This window comes from Hemiscyllium ocellatum, unplaced genomic scaffold (assembly GCF_020745735.1).
Source record: "Hemiscyllium ocellatum isolate sHemOce1 unplaced genomic scaffold, sHemOce1.pat.X.cur. scaffold_262_pat_ctg1, whole genome shotgun sequence".
Classification (NCBI taxonomy): domain Eukaryota; kingdom Metazoa; phylum Chordata; class Chondrichthyes; order Orectolobiformes; family Hemiscylliidae; genus Hemiscyllium; species Hemiscyllium ocellatum.
Window position 1 is genome coordinate 738,652 of NW_026868150.1, and position 10,928 is coordinate 749,579.

The window sequence follows — 10,928 nt, forward strand, 5'->3', positions numbered from 1 at the left end:
TCACCCAAGTGCTCACCTATTGCCAAATCTAACATCTTGTCGAGTTCATTACCCAGCACTAAATCTAATTTAACCTCTCCCCTTGTTGGCCTGTTCGATTACACATTATTTAAGGAATCGATCGCAGATACACTCAACACTATCCCCATCAAGGCTACCCTGACTGAGCTGCTTCGACCGATCAACATGTTGATTAAATTCCCACATGATAATTGCCATTCAATTTTTCATTTGTTATTTACGTCTTTGTTCACTGCCCTCCCCAATGTCATCTTAAAATTTGGAGTCGGATAGACTCAGACAAACAGTGACATTTTCTTCTTAGAAATTCTAATTTCCTCCCAAATTGATTCAAACTCATTCTCCATAGAAACTAAATCATCTGTTTGCATCGGTCTGAGGTTGTCCTTCAATGTTTGAGTTACACCACCTTCCTTACCATCCTTTCTGTCCTTCCAAATTGTCTCATACCAGTGATTATATACCTCCCAGTCTTGACTATGCTGTCTCCATGTCTCTGCAACGTGTATTAAATCGTATTCATTTGTGATGATTTATGCCGTTATATCTCCAACCTTCTTCCAAAAAGTACGAGCATTCAGGTATAGTATCTTTATGGTCGAATTCTTACTCATTGATTAAAAAAACATCTACAATAATATCTTCCACGGTATCCTTGCTTCTTGCTTCTCCTCCCTTGTCCATTTCTGACCTCCATGCTTAGCATACAAGTGCTCAAATACACCTTCCAGGTGAAGCAATACTTTCCCTACACTTCGCACAATCTAGTCTACAGCTCATATTGTGGTCGCCACTACCTTAGGAAACGAAGTGTTTTGCAGAATGCCAAGTTCTATCGCCAAAAGTGTCCCTGAGCTTTCAGTTCACTGCTCCTTTAGCACAGAACCATGTTCCGTAGCGAACGTCTTTATCTCAGTCTTACTGCAGTGTTGCACCATAGCTTAGTGCATGCTGAATAACAGCAGACCATTTTCTGCTTGAGGACCCCACGACCCTCCAGATCAATTTCAGTCATTTTAGAGGCCTGAAGTTTCCCATGTGTTGGCCCCCGACGCACTCACCAGGCCTAGTCACACACTACCTTTGGTTAGTCATAAACAGTCTCTGTGAGCAGTTGTTAATGCTCCAAACAGATCATTATCAATTCCTATGCCCAACTGCCCGTCTCTCTCTTTCGACTCTATCCCGACATCTCGTTTCCTCCTAATTACTGCACCCCCACATATCTGCTGCATATCGACCGAAGTTTTCCTGGAAATCATCAGTGCCAAGGACGGGGTCACTGGACCAAAAATGTTAACTTCGATTTCTCTTTTCAGCATCTTCTCGTCTTTCCCCTGAGGAGGCTGGATACTGTGCTTCTGCAATGACCCCCTGCGCAGAAGACAGAACTGTTTTCATCCTGAAAGTTTCTCTTGTTGATGAATCCCATTACAATGTTTGCCACTGGCATCGACTTCGTAGGTCAATGAAAATAGAAATCATGTGTTTGGGATTTGTGCCGCCGCTCTGTTCTGGATATGATAAACAACAAGAGAGCAACATGTCCGTCATATCAGATGTGAACAGATAGCAATCTGCACAGGAGTTGGAATTAAGTAAATGTTTTTCAGTTGGAGAAATTTCAAACCATTTCTCACTGTAATAGCCTGTGGCTATCAAAGCAAAATATTTTATAACCACGAATGCTGAATACAGCGTTTTCAAGCTAAAATATCTGAATGATCATCCTCCAGAGTTACAGTACAGTCGTGTCTGCAAATGGAATAACTGACTGAATCACTTTACTTGTTCAGTGAGCAAACAGTCCTCTTGTGGCAAGATATACGGGCAGAATGCAGGAGGAGGGATGGAAAGGTTCTTAAGCAGTTTGACATAGGGACTGAGGAAGTGTTCGCGGTTTTCCAGATTGAAGTGGGCATATTCCCAATTCAGGATAAACTTGTATCTTATGTTCCTCTCTGTGACAAGGGAGGAAATTGCAGGTGTTCTGAGCAATGGTTTACTTTCATCTTTGGGTTTGTAGTGGACTGGACTAACGCAAGATTGGGAGAGATAAACCAGAGAATCACACAGCAGTGAGTCTCACATCAATTGAAGGGAACCTTTTGGTGCAAACCTTGAAGGAAAGAGTTAACTGCCACTTCACCAGGCAAGGTTTCATCAGGGAGAGTCATCACGGTTTTGGTACAGAATGTCATACCTAACAGATTGGATTAAATACAATTTATTGGCAAGTGATCAGGTTTTTTTTTGAACGAGGGTGGTGAAGTTGATGTTATTTGTGTGGATTCCAACATAGCCTTCAACACGACACCACTCTGAAGATTGGTAGGAGGATGCAAGTGAAAAGGGATTTTAGGTTCCCTGGCAGTTGGATACAAACATAATTGGTGGTGGTAAGAGACACAGGATGGTGGTAGAAGTCTGTTTCTTGTGACTGGAACTGGTACTCAATGATGTAACACAAGGATGAATGCTGGGTCCCATGTCGTTTGTGAATGTGTGTAAAGAATGTAGAACAAGTTAGGAGGAAATGATAAGCAGAGTTGTCGATGATACGAATATTAGCAAAGTGGTTAATAGTGAGGAAGATCCTTTTAGGACGGAGGAGCACAGAAATGGATTTATCAAATGTCACATTCAGAAAGGCGACGTTGAAACTAACCATAAAAAACATGAGGTGATGCACATTGGAAGTAACACATCAACTGATTACACAATGATTGACAGGACACGAGGAAACCCACGGGAACAGAGAGACTTTGCATGTTGGTCAACATATCCGTGAAGGCAGCAGAACATAGTGACAATCACAACTTTATCAGTCAAGGAAAAAGTTATAAAAGCAGATAAAGTGGTGCCACAAGGAGACAATGTGGTGAAGAAAGCACTTGGCACGCTTTTCGTTATTAGTCAGAAAGTCGATTATCCAAGTTGGAATGTCATGTTGTGGCGATATGGAGCATTGGTGAGATCACATTTAGAATACTGTTTACAATTATGGTCAACTTCTACAGGAAGGATTTTGTGAAAATTGAAACTGTGCACACATGATTTACAGGGATGTTGCGGGGAGCCGAGAGCTTCAGATAAGCATGGAGATGGGGTCAGCAGGGGCTTTTTCGCTGGAATGTTCCAGCCAGTGTGTCACGTTCTCATCGTTTATGAAATCATGAGGGGCATGGATCGACAACTGGCCTAAATCGTTTGCGCAATATGTTGAAGTTCAAAACTAGAGGGCACAGGTTTTAGGTGACAGGCACTGAGTCACACTAAACAACGGATAGAGAGTGACAGAATGATGGTTGATTTCCAACAGGCATTGGTTAAGCTCAGTCTTTGGTTTTAAAAATAAGCATTTTCTTCGTGAAAGCATTTTGGTAGATAAGTCGTGAATAGAACATTAGGGGTATTAAAATTGAGTGATGTACCGTTGAATAAGTGAGTGGGTAAAATATTGTCCAATGAACTCTGAAATGGAGAATGCCGTATTTATAAGGAACAATCAATAAAGATCTTTTAAATTAAATGTGATATTGCAGGACTCTGAAATACACACCGAAATGGCTGTGCTGGGATATGAGTCACATTGACTTTTCTGCAGGAGCATCAACTGTTTTGGAAGTCAAATTAATATTTTTCATCTGTTCAGCAATGGCGAAGCCAATATCTATTCCACCTTTCCTCTTAGAACCTGACAGGGTGAGCATGCATTACCTGATCGAAACATTCCGGTTCATGAAACTCGTTTTTCCTTTGAGTAACAGAATGTAGCAGTTATCAAACTGCAGATTTCTCTTTTCCTTTACCAACTTTATATTCAAATATTCAGTTGCACTGAGAGAATGCAGAATTCTACAATTTTTTTTCCCTCAGTTAATCAGCCTCTGCAGTTTTCTGTTCTTTAGTGATCTGAATGACCTGATATTTATGTGGAAAAGAATGTTGCAGTTTTCCTCGCATGCGGCAGAAGAAACAAATGAGTGGCAACAGGTGCATCTTAAATTTCTAAAGCAGTTGAGTGGTGGTGGTGTCGAGTTAAAAGCGTGGATCTTGAAAAGTACCCCTAGTAAGGCAGCATCCATGGAGTAGGAAAATCGATTTTCGAGCATAAGTTCTTCGCTAGTTATGTTCGAAGCATTGACATTCCTGGTCCTCAGATGTTGCCTAACCACTGTGCTTTCTAGCGCTATCCTTCCTGACTACAATCTCTCGCATCTGCAATCCTCGCCTTCTACTTCGATGGGGGTAGTGTCAGATACTGTTCTTGAGATGTAACAACATGTTCGTAATGATAGTTTGGATATGCAGTTGGAAGCTCATCACTGATGCAAATCATTCTCTACCTCCCAATCTGCCAAGCACATGCAGGTCCTGCGCCTCCCTCGTTGACATTCTCTAAACACCTGACGCCTGAAAAAAGAAGGCCTCATCTTCCACTTGGGACCTTGATGCCACATGGGATCACCAGTTTCCTCAATCACCCTTCGCTCACATTATTCTAGTTTCATGACTCCAACTCAGCATTGCCCTTATGTCCTGCACATCACCTTTACAACCTACCCGCTCCACCTCCTGTCAGAACTCGCATCTTATTTTCCACCTTTATCTGCTCATCACTTTCTCAGCTATCACGCCCCCAAATTCCCAAACCACCCATTTATCTCTCCGTCCCCACGGCCACAAACCTCATTCTTGATGAGGTGTTTATGTCCGAAACTGCAATTCTCCCGCTCCTCGCATGCTGTCTGAGCAACTGTGTTTTCCATCGCCACACTGTCGACTCTGAGTTCTGGCACCTGCAGTTCTCACTTTCTCCACGGCGCAGTTTTGTGCAAAAGTCACATCATTGAAAAAGTGCAGTTTCTGTGGATTTCTAAGTTGTTAATTTCATTTGCTCAATCGGTTCTAGATGGAGTATTGAGTGTCTTTCTGCAATTATCATTATGGCAGGGATGTGATAGCACTGGAAACTGTGCAGACCAGATTTTCCAGGACATTGTCTGTTCGTAGAATTTCAGCTATGAAGATGGTTTGGACAGACTGCGCTGTCACAAAGATGCTCTCTTTTAAAAAAAACAACGAGCTGTACTTTTCCTCAAGGATTATGTGTCTTGACGTTGTTTTTTATCAAAGGCATTGTAAATCAGTTCAGGCTCTGAATCAGATGAAGTGTTATAGTGATGTAATTCTTCACTGTGAGGCCTTTTTTTTTCTCCATCAACAGCTGAGGCTTGTGGCCAATGACTCTATGTTTTAGAAATGAACTGTATAATCGTAAAAGAGTGGTCAATCTGGAATGCTGAATTCCAGTTTTTAGATCCTTCAGCAGCAGTGGTGCACTAATTAATAACTTCTCTCCTTCTGCCGTTCTAATTTTTAACCGTAAGATTCTGTTTCATTTTCACTGTGTTTAAGGTGCTTTTTTTTCGGAATGTTGTGTACTTTCAGAACGACACAATTCAGTCTATTTTGGAAGGACTAAGTTCTGTGGGTATTCTATATTTTTTTTATTTTTCTATCCGTGATTTTGTGAATTTTTATAATTAGCTAATTGGGTAATTATCACTGTACACTTAACGAAAAAGAATATAATGTTACGATCTGGGTTGTCTGCTTAATAACATTTTGAATGATTTAGCCTAGCTCATAACAAATTGGAAGATAGTTGATGGATTAAAAGAGCAACCGATATGTGCCTGCGTCTTCATTTCGGTTGTTGATTTGGATTGTCGTGGACAGTTCTTGGGAAAGCATGTCTCATTTAGGTACAAAGGGTTGTTTGACTATTTACGATGAAAAGTTGGCACTTTTACAAAAAACTGATTCAGGCCAGGCTTCTGGAATAAGCAAAAATGCTGGGGTTGTATTTGCCTCTTTCTGTGAGAAAAGGAGAGGTCACTCCACGCAGTAGCTCAGCATTTCACCCAGCTGGAAAATTCATGAGAATTTGCAGAGATGTTTAAATGTTAATTGAATATGAAGCAGCTTGAGTTAGACGCGAGAGATAAGGAAAAGAGACCAGATTTCAAACAGTTTCAGGCACGATTCGAAGAAGAGAGAGCTGAAGAGCAGAGAGAAAGGGAGACAGAGATTGAACTTCAGAAATTGGCAATTACTAAAGGAATTCACATTAAAACGCTGGAGATAAATGCTGAAGATAAGATTGCACTGGAAGAGCATATTTTTAAAACGACAAAGAGCAGCTGAAATGGCTGATTGTAATGAACTGATCCATAAAACAAGGATGGGCTTCCAGAATCATTTTACGCCTGAGGGATAGAAATTGGGCAAAGAGAAATCCCCACGTGGAACGGGAAAGTTAAATCTCTGTTAAGATCATGAGGATAACTTATCACAGGATATATAGGAAAACCTTGAAGGGAACAAGATCTGAGGTTTTCATTGCAATAAAGTAGGCCACATGAAATCAGTATTGGAGAACTATGGAAAGCACTGTAAAATCAAATGCAGGAAAACAAAACAAGCCTGGATGTTTTGTTGGCTTGGTAATAGAAAGCACAGTGGAGGCTGGAAAGCTTCATCAGAGTGCACAAACCGATCAGAGGTTGGTAAGGGGGAAGTGCCATGTCTGCTTGAAAAATATACCTGCAAAGTTAAAGGTTATTTACCTTGGCGAGGAGTAGCAAATAGACAGGTAACAGTATTTAGGGACACAGGATCGTCTCAGTCTGTGATGCAGAAGGATGGGGAAATATGTACTCCTGAAGAACTATGTGTACAGGAATTCATGGTGGGACGAAACATTGCTCAGTGATGTACAGTGAGGCTAGAGTCGGCAGAAAAGAGTGGGGAGTTTGTAGTGGGAGTTCTGGACAAACTCTCAGCTCCAAGAAAAGAATTTGTGCTTGCAAATGATATAGCTCAATCACCGGTTAGCCTGCTCCATACTCCAGTTGAAAAGCCAGTCGAGCTGCAGGCAAGACTAGCAATGCAGGACGTTGATCAAGGAATTTTCCCAGATTGTGTCTTTACGCGATCACAGAGTCACAATCGAAAGCAGGAGAAATCAAAAGGCACGGATTAGGAAGCTGAAAAATGATTGCATCCATTTATGTTAATTAGTACTTATTCCCATCTTTTATTGAATGTAGGGAATCTACACAATGCATCAAGATTACAATGTTTTTAATATCAAGTAAGTTGGACACAGCAGGGGACAAACGTTAAAAATGCAAGCATATTCAGCTCAGCTATGCTGCTGAGTTACAGCAGAAAGATGAAAAATTAAAACACTTGGATCAGAAGACATATATTCGGAAGGAGAGTGAATGCATCCCTGTGTGATATTACTTAGCAAATGATATGTTAAGGAGGAAATGGAGACCAACATATATTCAAGTATGTGAGAAATGAGCAGGATGGTTTTTTTTCTAGTAGGGTACAGAAAAGTGGTGCTGCGAGTGCCACATGTGCCAAAAAATTGGATGTCACTTCGGCGTGAGGAAAACGGAGGCTAAAATACAAAGACATTTTTACTGGCCTGGATTGCAGATGAATGTAATTGAATTTTGCCTGACGTGTCATACATTTCAAACCATGGGAAAAAATAAAGCCTGCACCTTTAATACCTGCTGCAGCGTTCAAGGAATATGTCTTAATTGTCTTGATGCATTGTGTAGGTTCCCTCCATTCAACAAAAGATGGGAATAAGAATTAATTAACATAAATGGACGTATTGACGAGATTTCCAAATGCTGTTCAATTCTGCAAGATGACAGCTAAAAGGATTGAGGAAAAATTACGATTTAAAAAAAACTAAATATAAACTACTATCAGAGATACAATTAGATCAAGGGTCCAACTTCACATCCAACTTTCCAGGGAGTATATAGATAGCTTCGGATTAAAACGAATCAAATCCACTGTGTACCATTCAGAATCACATGTTGCACTGGAAAGGCGACGTCAATTATTAAAGACTATGTTGAGGTTTTATGGTTCGGAGTAGCCAGATTATTTCCATAAGGGAGTTGCGTCAGTGCTGTTTGCGATCTGAGATATATCGAAAGAATCCACAAAACTAAGATCATCTGAGACCAATTTGGGGCATAAAGAAAGAGGACCATTAAAATTTAATAAGGAAATATTAATAAGTCAGGTTACAGAGACCACGCATTTGGACGATGTATCAAATTTTAGAATTGGACTAAATAATGTTGGAGAGTTGTCGAGACAGCACTTAAAATTATCGCAGCAAATGGTGAAGCAGGAAGTGCATGAGAAACAAAAAAAATCAGAATTTTGCCACTGGGAACAATGTATTTATTTAAATTTCATTAATTGGTGAAACTTTAAAGCAAGGTTTCGAAGACCTTATCAAATTAAAAGGAAATCGAGTGAGGTTAGCTACTTGATAGGAAATCCTGGCATGGAGGAATCTCACAGAATGTGTGATGGGAATATGCGCTAATGTTATTTTGGCAGAGAACGAACGCAAGGGGAGAATGTGTTATTGAATACAACTCACTGGGAAGAACCAATTTTAGCGAATTCTGCATTGGACGTTCCTGCTATAAAATTGGACAATGCAAAAGTTGTCTAATATTGGTAAAGTTATTCAGTTCTCTTCCAGAAGAAAATCGTAAGAGTTATTACTCTTGCATGCTGAAATAAACTGGGAATTAATAACTTATTTGTAGATGATGTAAATATAGGAGTTGCTGTTCTGATTTTGTAACATCCTTGCAGGCATAAACCTATAAAGTTGGTGCAAGTTTATAAGGAGATGTCACGGATGTTCCAAGATGGCATAACCAAAGTGAGTTTCAATGAATGGAGTTCACCCATCATCATGGTGACAAAGTCAGGTAAGACCCAAAAGTTATGTGTGGACTATCACAAAGTCAATGTTGTTAGAAAGATTGGTGCATCTACTCATCTGTAGTTGGAGGACTACGTGGAAGAGATTGGAAGGGCAACTTACATTTCCAAGTTGGACTTCCTCAAAGGTTACTGACAGTAAACTTTGTCGGAAAGATCAAAGGCAATTTTGTAACGCCAACTGGACTGCAGAAATTTAAAGTAATGCCGTTTGTGCAAAAAAGATTCACTGGTATTTCTGAGGTTAACGGACAAGGTAATTGCTGGATACACAACAGTTTGGTGTGTGGCGTGTCTGGGACATTCAGTCTCTCATGGATTGAATATTTACAGAATTTCTCGGGCTTGTTTGATCGAATACGGAAGTCAAACTGATTTGTAAACCTAACTGAAAGTATATCTGCCAAAGCCAAAGTCACCTTCCTGGGCTATGTCGTTGAACACGGACAAATAGCCCCACGGGATGTGAAAACGGAAGCTACGGGGTATTTTTATACATTGTTGACGAAAACAGCAGTACAACGGTTTACCGGATTGAGTGACTTTTTCTGAAAGTTTGTGCTGACTGTTAGAAGTGGGACTGCTCAACTCACCGAATTGCTAAAAACAGGCAAGAAACCTCAGCGAACACAAGAATTTCAAAATTTATTTGACAGCCTAAATATTTTGTTTACCATTGCCAAAGTATCAGCCACACCTAATTACACGAAGGTTTTCAATGTGCCAGTGATGTGAATGTCTCTCATCTTCTGCCCCTCTAATATCGACCTGTAAACCAGTTTCATTTGTATTGTGTGTTTATGGGGTTTAATTATCAGGACTGTTGTGTATTTTTTTGAAAAGCATAAGTAAGTCTACTTTAGATTGCTAAGATCTGTGGGTATTTTATATTCTGTTCATTGTGTTTCATTCCTTAGTTTTGTAAATAATTTTCTCAACCTAGCTAAAGTATTCTAAGTAAATCTTACTACACACTCACCAAAACAAACAGCGACGTTACACTCTGAATTTCCTGCATAAGAATGTTTTGAGTGGTCTGGCCTAGGCAAAACGGGAGTTATTTTTCTGAGAGCAGAGCTGATTGTGAGGAGACATGATTGACGTGTAGGAAATAATGAGGGGCATGGAATTACAGATTGAAGGAAACAGTTGCTCTTGATCGATTACCAGGGTTTGTTGATTTCAGACAAGATGCAGAAAGATTTGAATAGATTTGTCGGAAAACTTTATCAATCTGCAGGTGGTAGACTCTGGAACTCACTCTTTATAAAGATTAGTTGGACATTCAACTTTCCATTCTTCTCTGAATGCATGGGCCAAGGAGTTTCAAAAAAATGCTCAAAGCCGGCCATTCCCGCGAGCAACAGTGATGCGATCCGTGGCTTTGCGAAATGGAAAGGTACCCATGACCAACGTGTGCGACTATTCGGTTTCCCTCCTGTGATGACGCTGGAACATTTACCCTCAGGTTCTCGTGGGCATTTAATGAAGGCATTCTTATTCCTCCAGATTAAAAGCTTACACCTTATTTCGGCTGAAGAGAAATCAATTTTCAAATGCGTAATAAATGCCAGCATTTCCCTCAAGCCAGGTAGGACGCGAACCTACAGTCTCCTGATCCGTAGTCAGGCGCGTTATCCATTGCGCCACTGGCCCGACGCATCGACCGCTGTATAAGAGCCGTGATGTTAGCACGACATGATTAATAGCAGTGATGTGCACGAATTGAACAAGCAACAAAGATAATCACTATCACTGCTTCAGTCCAATCTTCACCACTTTTCAAAGCAGGTTTTTGTTCCAAAAAAGGACACGGATATCCATTATTTTCGTATCTGAAACATTTACAGCAAGGTAAAGGACGGAGGTGTTCATGGGGTACACTTTCCCATCAATCCAAATCACTGATAGAGACAAAAGTCTCCCAACAACACCACATCCTCCTGGACAACAACAATGATTTCAAACAATATCATTTATTTTCATCTCTGTTCACACTACAGGTAGATAAACCAACAGTGACCTGATAAATTAAAACAAGATAAAACTGAACCAGGAAT

The 10,928-nt window shown here is 40.4% G+C and overlaps 1 non-coding gene across 1 annotated transcript; it reads right to left on the reverse strand.

Moving 5' to 3' along the window:
- Positions 1-10,451: 10,451 nt before the first annotated feature.
- On the reverse strand, positions 10,452-10,524 carry trnar-acg (transfer RNA arginine (anticodon ACG)). The gene has a single exon. It is a non-coding gene; the product is annotated as a tRNA-Arg (tRNA).
- Between the last annotated feature and the right edge of the window lie 404 nt (positions 10,525-10,928).